The 21,640-nt window shown below is 42.2% G+C and overlaps 1 long non-coding RNA gene across 1 annotated transcript in view; it reads right to left on the reverse strand.

Annotated features, from left to right (window-relative positions):
• Positions 1 to 208: 208 nt before the first annotated feature.
• The window catches only part of LOC138266253 (uncharacterized), a 68,570-nt gene continuing 47,138 nt past the window's right edge, over positions 209 to 21,640 (reverse strand). Inside the window, exon 3 of the long non-coding RNA XR_011199487.1 lies at positions 209 to 3,158. This is a non-coding gene — a long non-coding RNA (uncharacterized lncRNA). The remainder of the gene's footprint in view (positions 3,159 to 21,640) is intronic.

Here is a 21,640-nt window from a genome sequence, read left to right on the forward strand (position 1 = left end):
CGTGCAGTCCCTGCTACCCAAATAATCACTTCAGCCTGCGGTCAGCGCAAGCATAATGAACAGAGAGAATATTTGAGGTATTTCAAATACAGTTTCATTAGTGTACATGTGACTCATTCTGTTACTTTTATTGGTCATCTGATGTCATATCGCTGACAAAGTGGCACTCACCATAATAGTGTGTAAGGATGAGTTGCAGAATGCTTTGTGTTTTTGCAAATACATTTATTTGTGGAATCTTTAACTCATATTACCCAATTTACATAAAAATAAACATATTCTTTCATATTATTTAAATACAAATACCAGGATTGTCACTTCACAAAAACTAGATATCATTACCGACCTTGGCACTCATAATTTCTCAATGACTTACAAAAAAACCTCTAAAACGTCATCTTTTAAATAAATTATTTTATAAACATGGAAACAGAATAAAATACTTTGGTGTAATCAGCCTTCAAAAGATGACCACTTTAGTTCTAAAAAGACAAAAGTGCTCAAGGTTAGTGCTCAAGGTATTGTAAGTATCAGTATCTGAAAATACAGCAGTTGACCTGGTCCACTGTCTGAATGGGAGACACTGAAACCAAAAAACTTTGGCTCGAATCCCTACTTCCTCCAACATGACCATACGGAGTGGTCCCGGAAACACCTGTTAACTGCTCTGTACTTTCTCTTTTATAACCAGCTCAAACAGAGCAGAAGTGATTGTTTACGTAGAATGCGTAGCTCAAAAACAATGATAAATCGTTCAATGGACTACAATACTGCCTCATCTAAAATAATAATATTGATTATATTTATAGTGCGTACTACAAGCTGTTTGTTTGTCTTACTAATGGCAAGACCATTTGTGAGTTTATTGATTCAGATCCTTTTTAATTGTGTTTTATTAGTTTTTCAGAAAAATCACAAAATAAGGACATATACTTAACGAATTCGACTTCTTTAACTATTGAATGAAGGGCTGGGTATAAAAGGGAGTGGTGTAAGCTTTAAGAGGGAAGTGCAGGAACAAATGGCATTGGGTCAAAATACATTAGGAAGTCCTGGATACACTACCGACCCAATCAGCTATTGACTTGGTCCTACATAAACAGACCAGTCTGAACTTCCAGGGCATGTCCTCACTGAAAACTAAAATAAGCAACTCTCGAATGATTTAAACCTGTTGGGTCTCTAAGTGAGGTGCAACTTGAGTCCACTGACATAGTTCAGACTGGGCTTCTGCTAGTGATCAGGGCCAGTGCAAATTTGCTTGTGGTTTGTTCCAGTAGCAGCACGGTGAGAAAAAAAGATGAGCTGAGATTTGGCCCTGTGTAATCAACAGTCGCTGAGATTAACTAGTGTTTCACCCATCACTTTTTTATTTGTCTCCTTGCGACGCTCTAAGTGTGACGTTTTATTCCCAGATGCAAGCCCCGCAGCTCACCGCTGTGCCATTAGATTGCACCTCAATGAAGAGATTCACAAAGGCTGGGAACGATCAGGAGTTGTTTCTGTTCTCATTCAAAGGTGACATGGACCTGTAGTTTGAGCTGGATTGTTCCTATTGCAGCAGGAGGAAGGTTAATTTTATTTGGTTGCTACCCACTTGGAGTGGTGAAGAGAGCAGAAAAAAGGATTGGAATGAGGCCCAGATTAATGAACAGGGGCTGAGATTAATTTAAGCATCCATCCATAATCAGTTTGTTTCTCTAAATGCAACAGGTGCAGATTTAAATAGAATTTAGATCTGATGCAACAAAAGCAGTTTAAAAGAATTAGGGTTTGAATCACAAAGGTAATTTAGACTTTACAGTAATTTACACTTTTAAGTATGTTTTCTATTTTTTTAGTATTCACAAACTCCAAGTGTAAACTTACTACAAATGTGTTAGTTGCATGTCTTCACCTCTTGTGTATAGCAACTGATTTACTGTTACATGGGTGGGAGACATCCTTCCCTAAACCCCTTCCAGACCCTCCCTAAACCTCTCTTATTCCTCCCTAATCCCATCCCCTTTTGTATTACGTCTACCTTTTTTTTTTATCACTCCCCTGTGTCCCTCCCACATTTACTATTAAAACGTATACTTACATGTGTGGAGACTCCACAATCTGGACGCAGAATTCCACACACATAAGTATGGGAAATGCAGAGGCGTAGACTACGCATGTGGTTTGAGTAGTGCTTTGAAGTACATTTTCTAGCACAAAATCTACTACGAAATGCAGTTTGGGAATAAGGGCCTTATTGTCAAGTAAAGTTATTCCTTACCACCTGAAAGCCTCTTTCATCTCCTTCAAATGTCATATGAACTTTTGATCGTAGAAAAAAAAAATCAAAAACCTTCTTTATCAGGAGGATTTTTCGAGATATAGGTGTTATTGCTGAATATGCCCTTACATTACTCTGAGACTAGGCCATTCCCTGCCTCTACCACTCTTTCATGACCCAATATCCTTTACTACTAAATTGTGAGTAGTTAAAAAAAGAAACTACAAAATCTTAAAAATAGATACTACCTCTCTCCCCACCTACGACTCACTTTTTTAATCTCTCTTACATACGTCACACATACAAAATTGCAATACAATGTAATCACTTTGACACAGGCACAAATGCCAAATAAGGGACGAGATGTGGCCGAACGGTCATCATTGGAGCTAGGGAACCAGGTTCGATTCCTGGCGTCAGCACACTATCCTATGATTTTGGGCAAATCACATAATCTCCATCTGCAAGAAAAAATAATAATCTGGTTTTGTAATGTAATCTGGTGCTCATATAAAGCATACTAATGCCCTTGGGACGGGTTTGTGATACATAAAACAGCAAAAAAACACATCATAGAGAAATCGGCCTTAGTTCATTTACAAGTCTTCCCTGGTGATGCTGCAGGCCTCCCCCGTGGATTTGGAGACTGCTCCTTTCTCTATACTGCTGTCCGTACAGAGGCTTCTGCTTCTCGTACTTTTGTTGCCGCTTGAAAAGAGCATCCTTCTCTCTGTTTTACTACCTTCTCCAGAACTGCCTGAGGCTGAGAGGCAGGGCCCAAGCTTCTTGCCATCTGCAATCTGGAGTAAATTGCCCGTTTTTAACGTCAGAGTCTGAAAAGGTGAGGTGGAGGATGATGGATTGTCTTGGTGTATGGCTGTACTGGGCTCGATGACTGAAAAGTAGAATAAAAGTATTACTGACTGGGAGTTTTAATCGTATTTTGTACCTCACTAATCTTTCAGCAGTATTTTAGAAAAAATCCCCCAAAAAATGTTATACAGTGAATCTTCGCCATCAAAGGCCATAAATATACAATCATATAAATTTAAGAATAAAAGTTATAAAAACAATAAAATGACATTGCAAAAATTGCTAAAAACACATGAAAACCAATTAAAAACAATTGGCTAGCAAGCCACATCACCATTAAAAACCATGAGACTGCAAAGACCACAAATTGCCTATTGTCAGACTTAGTGATTCTAAGAGTTTCCCTAAAATCTCCTAAAGCTTCCCTAAAGACACCAAAGTTTCAGCAAAGTGGTGCAATCCACTTATTTCTTATATCACGATAGCCAGGACAGAAAAACAAAACATGTTCAATTACTTCGAGCCCAAATACACAGAGTGGACAATCAGCATCTCTTAAATTTTCCATTTGCTCCCAGCTAGCTGTAAATGAGGCAAGCGGTAAAGTCCCATATCTAAGTTGCAGACAGAGCTTCCTGGAAATAGGGGGCTCTATTTCATCCAAGAACTGCTGTTTCTGAAAGTTATCCTTTAATACTAGAACAGCTGATGTCAGAGGACCCATATTGAGTTGGCGTTGCAGTGAGCCTGTTTGGCACTGCCAAACGGCGTTGTTTATCTGCCCCTTAGAGATAGCACTTGCCACTTCTGAAGCAATCCACAAGGGGTCAAGGACGATATCCATTAATGTTGTTCTCAAATGCCTGATCCATGGAAGATCACTTGCATCTGGACAAGGTATTGGCCACCCCCTGCAGGAAGAGGCTCAAATCTGGAGTTTTCCACAGCCTTCTCCAAAACAAGAGAGGTCGAAGCCTCGCTACCTGTGTAATATTTTTTAAACTCCATGTTTAGTAGCAGGGAAAGCAATGGTGTACTAATCGGGAGACCAGTAATTTGCTGCATGAAAATATTTCCACAACGTCTAAGGCCGTGGTCTCCTTGTGACCCCAAATTTCCGCACCGTACAGTGCAGACCCAAGTGACTGACAATTGTAGACCTGCAGTATGGGCGAGATGGGGCGAAATTGAGAGGCCTTAAATATCCTCAATAGTCCCCCAGTAGTTAGCTCCAATACAAGTTTACACCTGGTAATGTGGGTCCACTAGTGAAAGTGCTCATTCAAAACCATGCCAAGGTGTTTACAAGTCTAGACTCACTCCAAGGGGTTCCCTCTCAACATGGAGTTAGGTTTAGAGGAGCAGGAGGGGTTAAACACCATGTACTCTGTTTTTGCTAGGTTAATATCTAAGCCCCTCACCCTGCAAAAGCAGGCAAACCTATTTAAGATTTTTTGCAATCCCATTGGGGACTAAGGCAAGGTTTCATCAGTAAACATCAGGGCAGGAACCCTGAGGTTTGCCAGGCAGGGTGCACCTGACTCATCATGGTTTACATGCGCTACCAAATTGTTTATAAAAAGCAAAAACAAGGTGTGGACCAGGACACCCCACGTCTCCCTCCTCTACTTACCGGAAACAGATCAGTCAGTTCCCCCAACTGGCTGCACCTTACTTGAGCATAATTGTGGTCATGAGGCCTTATTATCATATTTAGTAGGTAAAGCGGTCCCCCATGTCAGCTTAAATTTGCCACTGCTTGGATGGGGGACAAGGCTGAATGCTGTCTTTAGATCGACGAATACTACATACAAAATATTTTTTTAGAAAAAATCACACATAAAGCATGAACATTATCAAGCTATGAATTATAATTTTGTCTCAGAATTTTTCCATTTTTATTCATATTTACAGATAAATACAGACAGAACACCATATAATTCCCTGACTATATTTATTCTTATATATGGATAAAAACGTGAAGAAGATTATTTTTCAATGATTCTTAGTGCTGCTCGCCAAGACAACAAAGCCTATAGATGTATAGGCTGACAGCTGAGGGTGTTTAAAAAAACCATAATGTTTTCTAATTAACATTAAACAACTGCAGATATGAATGTGAACGAGCTACAATGCTCATGGTTTGATCTCTGGATACTTATAGCATCAAAACACATAAGGCATTAAAGTGTGAACATGCATGTATTGGTTCAATATATACAGAAATATATCACTTGCAGTTTCGATTTTTCACAGAGCCCAAACTAAATATGGATAAATTCAAATAAAATAAATAAATATGGATAAATACAAACAGAAATATAAAATAAAATACTATAAAACCGGGAGCCCTTTTTACATTACAAGTACCGCTCATTAGACTGATCAATATATTAAAGCTTCCAACATTTTTTTTTTTTTTTTTTACAAAAACAAAGTAAAATAGGGAAATATACGAACTACATCAAATATATAGCTGAATTGTATCAAACAATCAAAAATGTACCAATTAGCATGCATACATATTCAATGCAAAAATCTGGCTTCATGAAACTTGAAAACATGCTCTAATGCAGTGGTTCCCAACCTTTTGATTTCTGTGGACCCCCACTTTAACATTAATGGAATCCGGGGACCCCCGCCTGAGTCATAACTGGAAGCTGGGGACCTCATTTGTCAATATTTGTTCATATTTTTAAATTTTCTAGGCTCTCGCGGACCCCCTGAGAAGGCTTCGCTGACCCCCAGGGGTCCGCGGACCACAGGTTGGGAACCACTGCTCTAATGCAAGATTGTGCCTCCAAGAAATACATACTTTGTGGGAATATAAATTTGATGCATTGACATAAACAACAAGGCACAGTTCCCAAAGGACTCATTTGTATATTCAGGTTGGTAAGTTACAATGAAGGAACATCATTAACCATATCATATAGTGAACAGATGAAGGCCTAGACAATATGTGCAGGAAAGCTAATTTTGTTAGCTCATAGCTATCCTATGATACCTATGTGTGAGAAAATAAAAATGGTGATGGGTATTATATATAAAACATAAATAGTATAATACAAACAGTGCAGTGACCACTGAAAATCTTATAGGATACACCAAAGTACATCTACATTTTGTCACGATCAACAGTTACGTGGGTGCAAATATGCAGTTATGTCATATAGACTGTTGAACAAAAGGAGCATTGATGTTTTGACACTTAAAGTCTGATTTATGACCAGTCACTATCAGGATGGATAGGCGAGGATACTTCCTTTTTCTATAAGAGAACATAAGCACAGGCCAAATGGTATATAATGAAAAGCATCTAGTGTAAGTGTGCACACCCAAGTCAATCAATAGTGGCTAAACACTATGGAGGCTGCATAATGCCGAAAAGGTAGTTAAATGTGAAGTCATACATTGATACTTCACCCCAAACTCACTCAGCGAAGGTGGCAGGATAAGAGGGCTGGCCTGAAGGCGAGGTTATTGGCTCACGACCGCAGGCCGGCCTTAGAGACGGGCTAAGAGTTGGCAGCAGTTCCCCTCCACGGTGCCTGAGGCCTCGTATTTTGACCGGAAGGGGGACCTACTGATGATGAATCAACTGGTAGATGGCCCATGGGTCCTACACATGGCATTCTAAAGGAGGGAAGTAACTCTGCGAGACAGAGAACTGAACTGGCCGATTGCTGCACTCAGGAAGAGGCCTCATTAAAGTGCGAGGTAACCCAGTGGGACTGCCCTGCTGACCCTCCGCGGGACAATGGAGACACTGCACAAATGTCTGGCTCTTGGAAGCCCAAAGGTGGTGTTGGAGCTTCTGAGTTGAAGGGCTTTCCTTGATTCTGAGTCTAGGTGAACTAAAAGGGACCGTGGCTTGAGGAATCGGGCTTTGTCCCTGGCAAGATTCAACTCTGAGGCAGGTGTGCCACCCTCCCTGGTGTTGTGTGAGCAAGGAGGCATCCTGGAGTGGCTAGTTACTCCTAAAAGAGGATTCCAGAGAACACTGGCATAGGCTAGAGTGTGGGGGGGGAGGAGTCCCCTGTTGAAGGTACAAAACAAGTGAGGGGCCCCTGACCCAGCCGTGACCCTAGCTGCTCATGCTGGCTGTGCTGAATATCTATCCAGAACAGAGCAAGTGGATCAGGTCTAAAGCCACATTAGCAATTACTTGAATTCAAAACTGACCATCTAGCTGCTCACTTGGAGGCGATGCGTGGACGTTGAAGAGGAACTTTCTATTAATGGACTGAGCTGCAAAGGGAGAACCGACTACTGGGGATTCTGTGGTTTCCTGAATGGGCTTTGATGTTTTATCCGTTGGAAAACTCACCACGTATGGGCGTCAAATACTTTAGATCGAGACAGAGAGGCCTAAAAAAGAAAAAGTCGGACACAGACCAAGAAGATTCAACAAACACCGAAGGACTTGCCCTCTGATAATACTGTTTTGCCCCAGTGGAGAGCCAGGACAACAGGGATGGAAAAAGCCATTGTTACACATGCACAGACAAAGATCAACAAATCCACTGCTCCTCTAGCTGAACCACTGGACTCTCCTCCAAAGGCTTCTCAGGCCGGCGGCTGATCTTTTGCACCTATACTAGTGCCATCCTACAGGCAATCGAGGCCTCCTGGGCAGACTTTTAGACTAAAACTGGTGAGGTAGTCACAAATGTGACTCTCTTCTGCCAGGACCTTTGAAATGTTGTGGACAGAGTAGTCTCAGAATTGTAAGGTCAGATCTCGATCATTGAAGATGGAGCAGTGAATCCTAATACTAATGTTTACTGACTCCTCTCCATGTGCAGAGTCCTTGAAGAAAGAGCAGAAGATGTTGAAAATAGAGCAAGATGTACCAACCCAGATTCATAAGATTTTTAGAGGGGACAGAGCTTCTCTCCCCAGAGGAATTTCTTGAAATCTGGATTCATTACTGGCTTCCAGAAGGGAAGCTCTCACCGTGGTCTGTAGTTGAATGAGGCCACAGGTCGTTGCCCCAGAAATCTCTGCCAGCTGCTCCTTGATTCCCCATGGTTGCTAAGATAATGAATTTTAGTGACAGAGAAGCATGAAAAATTGAAACCTGAAATTACTAATAAACCTGTATTATGATCTTCTCAGAATATATTAGATTAGTACAAAAAACAGAGAAGATCTTTTAATGCAATCAAGCTTAAACTCCAGACAATTAATCTACATTATAAACTGATTTTATCAGCTAAACTTAAAGCGATTCAAAATTCGAATTCCTACTTCTTTGAAACCTCTGAGGCGACATGGCACTGGACAGCAGAAAAAAAAAGAACTCAGATGTTATAGCCCTCAGAGCAGAACCCACCAGGTCATGGTGATATGCTGCTTCTGGGCTCTGCAAGAACCAAACCCTGAAGAAGAATGAGGTATTGCAGAGGCAGGGGGAGACCCCGGGACTTGGCAGATTAATCTGAAACAGATATACCACGTCCTCTCCTGGCACCCCCCTAGGGCTGGAGAATCTATACTGGCTACAGGATCTTAAATAAGAGGAAGTCCTTTGACTAATGCCCTATATAATACAATACAATAGTGTCTTTGATGGGTTTATATTAGGTGACAGATGCTTCTGGAGTGGAAGTGTAGGGTAAGGGTATTATGTAGGGAGAATTAAATTATTTACTTGGATTATTCAACCAATGCATCTAAACAAGTAGAATTTGTACCTGCATGCTGCCGAGGAGACCTACCTGGCCCCTCAAATCAGTTGCTTTACTGGCTGGGACTTCCCGGTGCCAAAACAACCAAGTCTTTTATCCCGCATGAGTGATTTTCCGGTCATGTCCTGGAATGTCAGTGGCCTGCATGGCTTTATCAAAAGGGCTGCAGTCCCCTGAACAAGAAAGGACATGCACTTGCAGTTCTGATGTGGCAAAAAACTCTTCTAATGGGGACTAAATGTTTTTTCTTGGGACACTTAAGATACAGTAGACTTTTCCATGTGGAGTTAAGCTCTAGGAGAGCAGTAAAACTCCTCCATAGGAGCCATTTCATTGACAACTGTGGACTCCAGGGGATATACGTATGGGTGGAAGGCCGCCTTGAAGGGAAACGCTAGTGTTTTTTTAATGTGTGTATGCCGCCCCAGCTTCTCAGGCTTGCACTAGAAGCAGCTAAGACAGTAGTAGTAAACCTCCCACAAGGCATCACTGTTAAAGGAGGTGGCTTTAATGTCTACCGAAATCCAGCCCTGGACTCCACTGGGGCTCCCACCAATGGGAGGCTAGGAACAGCTAAACGACTGGAGGATTTGATGACCTCTCTAGGGTTGTATGATGCCTGAAGAGGCTGGAATCCCATGGATCGAAATACACTCATACCTCACCTGCACAAAAAACCTTGTCAGGCATATACCTTTTGTGCCTTCCTACTACTGATATTCTCCACACGACACAGACAAATATTTTTTCCGCAGGGCATATTGGATCACTCTCCAGTCACTGTCTGACTGGGAGTGCTCGCAGGGGTCTGATGCCCCATCTGGTGTCTCCGTGCATGGTGCCTGGTATATGAACAATGCTCATAGTTCTAACTGACGAAGCTGCTATCCTTTTATGTTAGAAATCAGGACTAGGTAGCCTCAGAGGGCACAGTGGGAAAGGATGCTATGAGAGGTGAGGCCAAGGCGTACTTTAAGTGTAAAGAGCGAGATAAGCAAAGTCAAATGGTTGTGCTCAAGGCTAAGATTCTGGCACTGGAGCGCCGCTGCCTGGAAGGAACCTAAACTTACCTCATTCACCAAGTTGAGTTTGGTAAGGCTTCCCTATGACAGATGTATTTGGGAGAGGATCTGCACTCCTGGATGGCCTCAACAAGGAGGGTCTATGAATGGAGAGATAAAACACAGAAAGTTTCTCTACTGGCTAGCCACAAAGGAGGTGGCTTTCACAGTGATCCTGGAGATTCTAGACCGAACTGGCCAACGATTACGCAAAGCGGTGGAGATTGCGGCTACATTTGCAGACTATTATCAGACACTCTATGCTTGACAGGAGCACTCTACAAGAACAGGCTTGGTCACTGCTGTCAAACATACCACATCCACTAATTACAGTTAGCAATAGAAAGGAGCTGGACCAACCCCTCACAATAGAGGAAATTGATTGGGCCTTGCAAGAAATTAACTCTGGTAAGACACCTGGACTGCATGGTTTTCCTCTTGAGTACTATCGCAAATTTGAGAGATTCTCTCCTCTGGGTTGCTACATTTCTATAAAGAGGCAGCCGAGACAGGCACCTTTCCCCTGGAGTCAGATCTGGTCCTAATCGTGGTCATCCACAAGAGTGGTTGGACCCTGGACTAATGCGCCTTATACCGTTACATTTCGGTGGTAAACACAGAGGTCAAGATTTTTGCTAAAGCCATGGCAAACAGAATCCTGTGAGTTCTAACATCACTGATTCAGCTAGACCAGTGCAGCTTTATACCCAATCGCAGTATCTACCACTGTATTCACCGGGTGCATGTGGTAATAGCAAAACTACATCAGATCATGGACCCCAGTGCTCTAATATTCATTGACTTCAAGAGGGTGCTTGACTGGCCCTTCTTGGAGAGAGTCCTTGTGCATATGGAGTTTGGAATCCTCTTTAGGTCATATTTCACAAATCTTTACTCAGAGAAGTCTGCACAGGTACACATGAATGGAACTGTGTCAACCCCGTTCCCAACTCAAAGGAGGACCAGGGATGGTTATCCACTATCACTACTCCTCTTCGTCCTTGCAATACAACCCAATGTACTGTGGATTTCATGTGACGCCAGGGGTATGGGGTCTGCAGGTGAAGTGTTGGACCTGGCCCTCTCTGCAGGGTCACCCCCAAACCTTTGGCCTGTTACCCTCCATTTTTTGCTGAATTCGATTTTGATGTCCTTCCGACTCTGTGCACTTTACCACTGCTAGCCAGTACTAAAGTGCTTGTGCTCTCTCCCCCAAAAAAGGTTACATTGGTTTATACCTAATTGGCATATTTAATTTACTTGTAAGTCCCTTGTAGAGTGATATACCATAGGCCCAGGGCCTGTAAATTAAATGCTACCAATTGGTTTGCAGCACTTATTGTGTAACAAACCTAAATGGCACTTTAAAACTTGTCTCAGGCCTGCCATTGCAGCCTTACTGCAGAATCACACTGCAACTTCGACTTGACATTTAAACACCTCTGCCAAGCAAAAACATCCCTTTGTTTTTTACATATATGTAACCCCTAAGGTAGGCCCCAGATAGCCCATGGGGAAGGGTGTTGTGCAATTAAAAGGTAGGATATGTACTTTTAAGTTTTGTATGTCCCGGTAGTAAAAAATAAACCAAATTAGTTTTTCACTACTGTGAGGCCTAACCCTACCATAGGATACCATTGGGGATTCCTTATTTAGTTTAATAATCTATAATTCCTAATGGAGAGGAGGTAGACATGTCTTGTTTGGTACCTATGGAATTGTAATAATAAACACTCTTTAACTGTAAAGTCAGATTTTTCATTACAATTTTGAAAATGGCACTTTTAGAAAGTTGGCATTTTACTGCCCTTAGCACTTTGTGCCTGTAGCCTATCTTGGGTCACATAACTGGGCGTACCTGACAGACTTTGTGAATGCCTCCCAGAAAGTCACACAATAGAGGGATTAGGTGTGCCTCAATAGTCCGTCAAGTGTCAGGATGCAGGGGTGAGCTGAGCACAGCCCCACTTGTATCAGAATAGGCTGTGTCCTGTCTCCACACAAAAAGCCTAACAACCCTTTATTGTCAGTAAAGCCAGCTTGGAGTCTCGGCAGAGAAGTCAGGAAATTCCATGCACTTTAAAGAACCCTTCCAGAAGCTTCTCCCACCTTCTAGGAGAACGGTACCAGGAGACTTTCATCTTCCATTTCGGGGACTAAGTCCAAAGGTAATAATCTTCACCATGGCTTCATTCCAAAGCCAACCAGCAATGATGCTCCCTCCTCAGACACTCTTGCATCCTTGCCACACTGAACTTCTATTATCGCAGACATTTTTTCTCAGAAGTTTCTCTAAGTCCGCTGGTAAGTGCTCACCGGGCCCAATCCACTTCTTGTATTTGAACCTCGCTCCATCGTGGTCGGCCTTAACATTCAACTTTGATCCGGTCTCGCGCAACTAGATGTTAGCAGTTGGCGCTTTGATATTTTAAGAGTTAGGTTTCACCTAAAACTTAAACAATCGTAATTCCAGTTCTACTAATAGGAGTTTTGATATCAAATAACTTATTAAAATGTACTCTATTTTTCTAAATTGGTTTGGGATTTTTTATGTGTTGGGTTTTCACTTTATTACTTTGTGTGCTGCATAAATACTTAACACATTGCTTAAGTGGCCTGACATGGAATCCTAACCTCTTGCCACTGCTAAGACAAAGAGAGATCTCCTGAAATGGGCCAAACTGTCACTTCATATCCTAGCCCGAGTGGTGCTTTTCAAAATGATAATCCTCCAGGGATTTCTCTACATTCTGCAGTTTTTCCCCTCTGATAATCCCAAACCAATGGTTTAAAGCCTTGCAGTCAAAATCTGTTCCTTCCTCTGTGCGGGCCTTCACCTACGTATTGCACTTAATAAATGTAGACAGAGGAATTATGACCGGGGAATGAGTGTGGCTCAACTTTGCCTGTATTACAGACAGTGCAAATTTCGGTAATCAATGAATGAGTGTTTGTGGGGAGGGAGTGGTGGGGGGGTTGGGATGATGCAGCCTTCCAGACAAAACCATCCCTGATGGGCATTAACAATATCATGGGCATGATGTATGGTGACCGTATACCTCAACACCCCCCAAAGGTGACCAGAGTAGCGTTCCTGAATTGGCACTTGACTTGGTGGGCGACTGACAAGGGAGACTCCTTTGTTACAGGGAAGATGGCTGGGGTATATCACCCAATAGCAGGGATTTAGTAAGTGGGATTTGATTGGTATCACAAAGCCGGGAAAAGTTTGGCAGGGATCGCTTATGCAGTAACTTCAAACGCACTTTGACTTATATAAAACCCAATTCTATAAATATTTACCACTCCGTTATGCACTCACTAGCCGTCAGGCTACACCATCTAATCTTCTAGAGTACACCCCTTAGGGAGCACTGTTCCTTTAAAACTTTCATATCCCTGGTCACTGAATACCCTTGGGGTGCCCTTGTTCTTTATAGACACCTGTCAGATTTATGGCACCGAAGTAGAATTGAGAGGCGTGTACTGGTCCCCTTAATGACAAGGGAGAGAAGCCAAAAAAGGGTGTACCCCTCCCCAAGAAATTGTGACTTCAACCTAAGACTGGCTCAAATTAAATGTTTACATGTTGCATACTTAACACCCCGACAGCCCTGGCATGGAAATAAGCTTTCGGCCGCGTCCCGTTTCTGTTGCACGAATTAAAATCCAGAGGTGTCCAAAGATTGTAGGTACTTTCTAGCAGTATGAGAGGTATTGCTAGAGAAACCAATAGAATTGTCACCTAGTATAGCTCTTTTGAGTATCCAAAACAACCTTGGGGACAGTAGAGGGGCAATGTGCTCTGCTTGGAATTGCCACAATCATTTTGAAAAGGATACTACACTGAAGTGAAGTTCCCTGACCCCTTCACAGCAGCGGAATAGTGTAAAACCATGAACTGATGTGCGAATCAAGAAGAACCCATTTATGAAACTAGAGGTTGCCCTCACGTACACTAGAGGCGATGGTGGGAATATTGTGCCCTTGACGTGGAATAATGAATGAATGTGGAATTTATAAAGCACCCAGCTACTCCGAGGGGTGTCTTGGCACTAAAGAGGATGAGAGCTCAGGTACACACCTGAAAGCACACGTCATACTATCTCCTAGAAAAAAGCCAGGTTTTAAGTTTTCTGCATTGCGCAGAATGATCTGATGTCTAAAGGTGAAATGTCCTGAGGGGGTACCCATGGTAGCAACATTACTGTTTGTACTTTGACACTTCATTGTTCCTTGGTTCAGTAAAATGAATAGAGTTGATTTATTTAAAAAAAAAGTAGCAACTAGTTAGTAGGAAAACGTTCTAAATAGTTCAGAAAACGTACTCAGAAAGGCAAAGGCTCACCGAAACGGAAGCATGATTTGTCTGATTATACAAAGGATTTGCACTACTTGTGGGACTGGATTAGGAGTGCATCCAATATGGCGACTGCATTTGCATGCAAGTTTGGAACACAAGGGGCAGCTTCCAAGACGAAGTCCCAAAACGGGTCAAATATATCAAACAATGTTTAAAAAGTGATTGCAAACATATGAGGGATTTTACAATCATTTTGGTATACAGCAACAAAACTAAAACAATATAAAAGATACTATAAACTTGGTGTTTTGCTCTAAAAAAAGAAAGAGTGGTTCCACACTACTGTTTAAGGAAAAAATACAGATGAAATTTGGAATCCTAAATAAAACAAGAAATCTGTATACATTAACCACAGATAGCTACAGCATGCTGGACTGTAAATGTTATATGAATCAGACATATTTGCCACATCACATCCTGCAACAGGAACCACTGAAGCAGTCTGTAACAATGTACAATTTGTAGGAAAGTACCCCATGCTAGAGTGCAAATGATGTATGCATCAGACGTATTTCATAAAAACAAACTTCAATAGACTCCATCAAGACGTGTATAACTGGTAGAGTATCTAGGAGTCACAATATAATTATCAACAGTCGAAATGCAAATGTAACTTCTGGAGAGCAAATCAACAACTCAGTATACAGCAGCCTAAAGTGCATTGGCGCCCCTGTTGTAATTCTGTTATAGTGTCTATCTAGAAGGCGCATAGCAGCTCCAACAACGGAGCTTTTCAGCGTTATACCTAGAGGGTAATTGTACTGCATTTAAGGCTGACGGGGGGGAGAAAAGAAGAGGGAATACTAGATGGTAAAAAGCCATGTCTTCAGGGTTTTCCTGTAATGCAAGTGGTTCTCAGTGTTCCTGATGGAAAGGGGTAGCGCGTTCCGGAGAACAGTGGCCTGGACATGTAAAGGGCGGCCTCTCAACTTCAGGGACAGTGGCCAAATTGAGATCCGCTGAACCAAAAGAGCGACAGGATTTTATATTACCAAGCCAAAGGATTTTAGAAACGCTAGACATTGAATTTGAGGTGACCACAACAAACAGTCCTTTCTCCAGACAGATAAAGGTATATTCAACCCTGACTTTTAATCTGTTAGTTGAGATACCATGCAGAATCAGGTCTCTGTTGGACATGCCAGAGGTGAGGTGACACTCAAAGCAACGTGTGAAGAGACGCTGAACGGGACACTGACCTGTGATGAGTCAGGCTGGAATTCCTTTGGCAAAAAACCCATATTAACCATGCTGAATGGAGCGTCTATGAGAAAGATACAACGTTTTCATATTATGAAATTGAGCCATGCAAGATCTGCACTATTCTAAACATTTATCTGAAGGCTGGGGAAAATACCAGAGGAACGAGACAAGATTCAAAGATCCAAAACAAAGGGCCCATCGAATAATGTATGCATCAATAGGCGGGATTCTACATGGACTATTACCACACAATTATTATGGAGCTGCAGACAAAATACCGGAGTGTACATTTTGTTTTTTCAGAGGTAAGCACAATCGAGAAGTCACTGCACATTTCACGTAAGTAATAAATAGGGTCCTACTTCCAGCAAATTTGTCAACATTATGGCTTATAAGGGATGGCGCTAGGAGGGGTAACTTGGTAGTGGTAGTTTTGTTTTACACAGTTAGATTTACTCTGGGATATTTTGGCGGTTCTTAATTCTTCTTTCCTTCTTCATTTTGTAGGCTTGATCGGAGTACTGTCCAATGGCGCCTTCCGCAAAAGGAGAGAGACAGGTACGTTTCTGGTTTAATTTTCACACACAGTGTAGTGACTCTAGACTGTGAGTTAAGATCCGTAGCTGGCAGGTGCGGCTTTAGGACTGTTGGCGCCCTGTGCGACAATCTTTTTTGGTGCCCCCACCCCTCCCCTCAATGACCTCCTCCTCAGATTTCCACACTACCACGTGGCAAAAGTGCCCCTCATCTCTCTATAGCCCCTCTCTCACATACATTTCATTTGTTTTAAAGCTCTGGTACAGGCTAGCTTTACTAATCCACCCGGCTATCCACATAAAATACAGATCTAGAAGCATTTTAACCTACTGCGCTACTTTATGGCAAGTCAAAACTGCCAATGGACACAACTTCATCTCTCTCTGTTAGGAAAATTCATCACCAGAGGTATCTTGACGTATTTATTGTTGCCTGACAGCCGGAGGCACATGGAACTCTGGTTCATGAGCTTTTAAATTGTAACTTATTGCTAAACACAGCGAACCCAGAGGCCTGCACCCCTCCTCCAGGTCAGTGCCCAGTGCGGCACCACAAGTCGCACCCTTCAAGGGTGACCCTGGGGGCTGGTCCTGATCTCTGGGTTCTGCTTTGTTTAGTGTAAGATTAATTAAGTGAGGACAGCACAAGGAAAACAATCAATAAGAGAAATAAAAAAGTACTGTATCTTCCCGGTATTTGGTATATAAGGGAAAAATAAAAGGAAGGGACCAGAAACAACACAAATATAAGGTGAACTAGAATGTACACCCTCTTCCTGAGGGAGACGAAAACTCAGAGTAGGAGCCCACTAGAATATGGGGTTAAAACAGTGGTGGAAGAAAATTTGAGGGAGTCCCCCTGCAAAGTACATGGAGGGCCCCCCTCCAGACTCACTCAGAATCTCTCAAGGCGGGGTACTGTGCTGACCCTCCTGGAGCTCAGGACCAACCCCCCCTCCACCACAGGGGCTGCTGGGGCCTTTGTTACACCACTGGGTTGTAACTTTAATAGTAAACGTTCAGGGCTTGGTGAGGGATTCTGGATCATTAGGAGTAGGAGAGTGTTTATTTCTCACTGAGCTACCTTAAACCCCACCCTGTCCCATATGCAGCTCCTTCACCCAGTTCCTTGCTTGGAACCATAAACATTCATAAACCTGTGAGAGCCATGCTGCTCCTGGATCGTAGCGGGCGAAGCGTCCTATCGGCATTTCTCTGGTTGTCCTTCCTAACAGCTCCCCGCTGCATCGCTACGCCTCCGGTCACCTGAGCGTCCAGCAGATTCGGCTCTGTCTCCCCTCTCGTGAGGCACAGCTAGGCTAAAACTGCCTTCCCTAGCATCCTTTCCAACCTGCTCACTTTCAGCGGTACAATAGGCCTTCTCCTCCTTCTGGCTCACAGCGACCTCTCATTATGGCTTCCCTTTGTCCCTGCTCCTTGTCTCTTCTTTGTTTCTGTTTCCAGGTCAAACGCCTGAAAAGTAAAACCGATGGTGTTGTCTTCATTTTCAGGGACCATCAGTTCGGGGGAACCCAGAAGTAAAATCAAGTAATTCGTCTTTCCTTGTAACCTCGCAGCCCTCATCCTGACACAACTGCAGAACATTTGTCCACGTCACATATGTTATGCACCTAGGACCATCATTATGAAACAGAATAGGGTTAATTGCTTTCATCTCCTGGGATTTTAATTTGCCTATGACAGTTAAGAGGTTAGAAAGTATCATCTACAGTATCAACCAGTAGTACCACATCAGATCAGCAGGAATTTTGTAAGCTAGTAGCATCCTTTATATTAGACGAAACCTGCTTTCCAAACGATGAACAGACAAAATATCTATCAAATACTGAACATATCACCTTGCTGATCATATGCCACCCAAGAAGCCTCAATGCCCCGAAAAGATGGATATAAGCACCCAAAATATGGATTTAAGGTTAAATGGCCTCAGATACTAACTTCATGTAATTTTATAAGCATATACTTTTCACTGGGACAGACAAAGACAACATACATTAAGAATTCAACCAGGGTTTATGCACCACCTTTGCCTTATAAAGCTTAGTTAAACCCTGCCTTTTTCTTGTTCTCATTTCAACATATGTCACAACTTCACCAGGACTACCTGGCACCAGTGCTATACATTGCTTAGATAGTCCCTGCCTCTCTCATGTTCCCATCTGAACATACATCAAAACGTCAACCAGGGATCACTCACAGCCAGTGTTTTACAAAGGTTCTGTAATTCTTTGGCCATTTATCCCTGCTTAAAGAGGGATACAATCACAGTGAGGTCTTTCTTCCACCATTCGGCACCTTAATCTGCCATGCCCAGTGAATAAACTCCCTAAGGTGATGTTTATCAGTGTCCCTTCGCTACAATAAACATCTTGTATCTTTAAAAGCTCTTTAAAAGCCCAATTTGAATAAAGGCCTCCCCAAAAAGAAGGGTTACCCTGGCCATCAGTGGCATTGGGAAAGTAGATATTCCCCTGCTTTAAGAAGCCTTCAGAGGAAGGTTATCTTAGATGAAGGAAGAAGTGACCCATATGTGTATGATTTGTCAGGGGCATCCAAATCGAACACAGAATTAGGATAGTTGAATGCTCTTGTTCTAAGGAGAGCCAAAGGTTACCATGAAGTGATGCAGACCATTTGAGAACCAATTTCAATTGAACTGTTGTTACATATCTCCCAAGATCTGGAAAACCTAATCCCCGCCTCTCTTATAAGGTCTTATACGTGACTGAATAAGCCATATGAAGAGCCTCATTGGTATAAACAAAGGACAAAACTTTCAGTTACATTGTACTAAGATGCATCTTAGGAGTACGGTAGGCAGTGTAAATACAACATATAGTAGTCATGACAGGAAATTAACCTTCATACAGGGTATTCAACAATATCGTCAGGCTTCCAGCTTTCTCCCTAATCAGAGATTTTGTACAAAAATTCCAGTAAAGTGGTGAACTTACATCTATATTAAACCATTCTTGTCAGGTGATTCACATCTAGATATTACATTCTTTTTAATTAATTTAAACATAATTCATTTAAAGATAAAGGGCCTGATTTTCCTTTGGAGGATGGTGTTAATCCGTCCCAAATGTGACGGATATACCACCTACCGTATTACGAGTTCCATAGGATATAATGGACTCGTAATACGGTAGGTGGTATATCCGTCACATTTGGGACGGATTAACACCGTCCTCCAAAGTTATAATCAGGCCCAAAGTACCAATCCAGTACATGACAGGTTTAGTAACTTTGTTTTAACACCAGTAGACTACTACGCATACTGAAACTATTGAAGTCAAGTGGTAAACAGAATATAGTGTGTAACCAAATTTATTCTAAATCACATATGTCAACATTAAATCTAGGCAAAGGTGACATTTCTTTTACATCAGCATAATTTCACGTTCCCACACTACTCCCAATAAAAATGGTACCCCAACAGTGTGGTTGGGCTTGCAAGCCCATGGTAAGAAAAGCCCCAAAGCACAACAAGGAAAAAAATATTTTGCCTTGTAAATTGCCACATTCTGTCAATGTGGGTTCCTCCACAGAAACCTAACAAATCCAGGCATTTCTAAAAACTAGACCGCCTCCTGGGTGGTGTGACTTGTGTAGATCCCAATGCTTTTTCCCACCCCCAAATGTCCTACAACTGGAAACTTTTGGTTAAAATCATGGATGTGTGCTGCTTGTCACACGATGTGAAAGAAAAGAAATCTCATGATGAGAGGGAACCTTGTCCCTCACGTCTTAAGAGTTTTACAAAAACAGAAAATTCTTCTGGAGCAAGTACCTGAGGGGCTATCTGCTTATTTTCAGAGGTTTATGCCCCTGCTCTGTTCTGGTTATGCAGAGAACATGAAGATATTGTCCTCTGCAAAAAAACTGGTTGAAGACATCCTTAATGTCCTTCTGGATACAGCCAGTCTGCCACCTTGCCTCTTTACCTACATAGCCTTGCCCCTGGAGCATCATAATTCTTTAAACAAGACAGAAATTGTCTAAACTTGTCACCATCTCCATACATCTGATGTCTGTATTGTCCATACTTGGAATTGTACGCTCCATTAATTTACCCACGTTTTCCCCCACTATTTCCATTTTGTGATCCTGCTGGTAAGGCAACATGATTTCTTGATTTGCTATGCTGTTCTAAGACAGCTTAGTTCATGTCATAAATGTTATTGATGTGCCAACCATCAAACACTTTCAAACAAGGTGACTAAGGAGCTAACAAAGTCCTTAGTGAGTTTCAGTCTGGCTGTAAGACTAAAAGGAACACTGACTAACCATACTGAATGTCTTAGAGGAGATCCTATCAGCTATAAACAATGGCAAAAACTGTGCAGTGATTCTTTTTAAGTATTTCCCATTTGACAAGGTTGACCATAAGATTCTCATTTATTTTCCAGATTCCACCCTTATTCTACTCCAGTGGTTCTAATCATTCCAAGCCAACAACACACATCAAGCTCATTCTCGTCAAAAATCACCATTCTAACCTGTGGTGTCCCCCAAGGATCATCCTTCTTCCTATCTCAATTAACACATACATGGCCTCTCTATTAGGAATCCTATCGCATCTATGCCAATGTCACGCATATGCACGCTAAAATCCCTAATTACCCCGAAGACCACGAAGGAGTGTTCCATTATCTTGAACCAGTATCAAAATGGATGCCTAACAATAGGTTATTCCTTCATGATATTAAAAGTGAGATCCTTCTAGTTGGCCCCCAAAAACCTGAGATTCAGATGACTATCTTGCCCAGACCCTTGGTCCTCCTCCAATCGCTCCCAACATGTCAGAAGCAACATAAATCTGGGAGTCAGTTTTGACAAGGTGGTCGTCTCTGCCATCCAACATGAGTGCCTATGCTGCATTACCTAAGAGGAATCTTTCCTCTAACGCAAACAAAAGATCAGATTTTCCTTACTATAGCTGTTATTCTCTCTTGCATCAAGTACTAAACAGAGTCTACACTGGTCTCCAAGCCCAAAAAATGACCAGATCACAAAGAGATTACAATTACGCTGCTAGCATAATCCTTAACCAGAAAAGCTCCAAGCACACAAGCATGCTCTAATAATACACCACTGACTGCCAGCCAAACAAAGAATAAAATTAATTTTGCCTGGTCCATGAAGCCCTGTATAGCCTACCTCACAAATGTTTCACACACTACCACTTAACCATATGCCTAAGGTCAGCCTCCCTATACTGCCTCTCTGCATTTACATCAAAACTGAAATAGTTTGGGGCAGATCTTGGCAGCAATTAGGCTCCTACCTCTGACCTCTCTCCCAACACACCTCTGCCAAGAAACCAACATCTCATCTTTACGGAAATGCCTGAAGACTTGCTTCTTCTGTAAAGATTGTGCGTACTAATAACATTGTTCAGCGTCATTCCCACCCAACACTCCTATTGCTGGTGCTTTGTGGCTGCCTTTGGTGGCATAAACACCCTACTAAAACAATGTATTCTTATAAACAAAATACTTTTATTGTCACCTATTAATCTTCCCAAATCACTTTACCCATCTCCCTTGCAGTTTCCTCATTCTCCCGCAAATAGTGGTCAATCACAACCTATATATTGCACTTAACACCCTTGTCCCAAAGGACTTCCATACCAGTGCAGAAGCTGCATTGTTTCTTTCCGGACCCCTTTTTAATATGCAAGT

Source organism: Pleurodeles waltl, chromosome 11 (genome assembly GCF_031143425.1).
Source record: "Pleurodeles waltl isolate 20211129_DDA chromosome 11, aPleWal1.hap1.20221129, whole genome shotgun sequence".
Lineage (NCBI taxonomy): Eukaryota > Metazoa > Chordata > Amphibia > Caudata > Salamandridae > Pleurodeles > Pleurodeles waltl.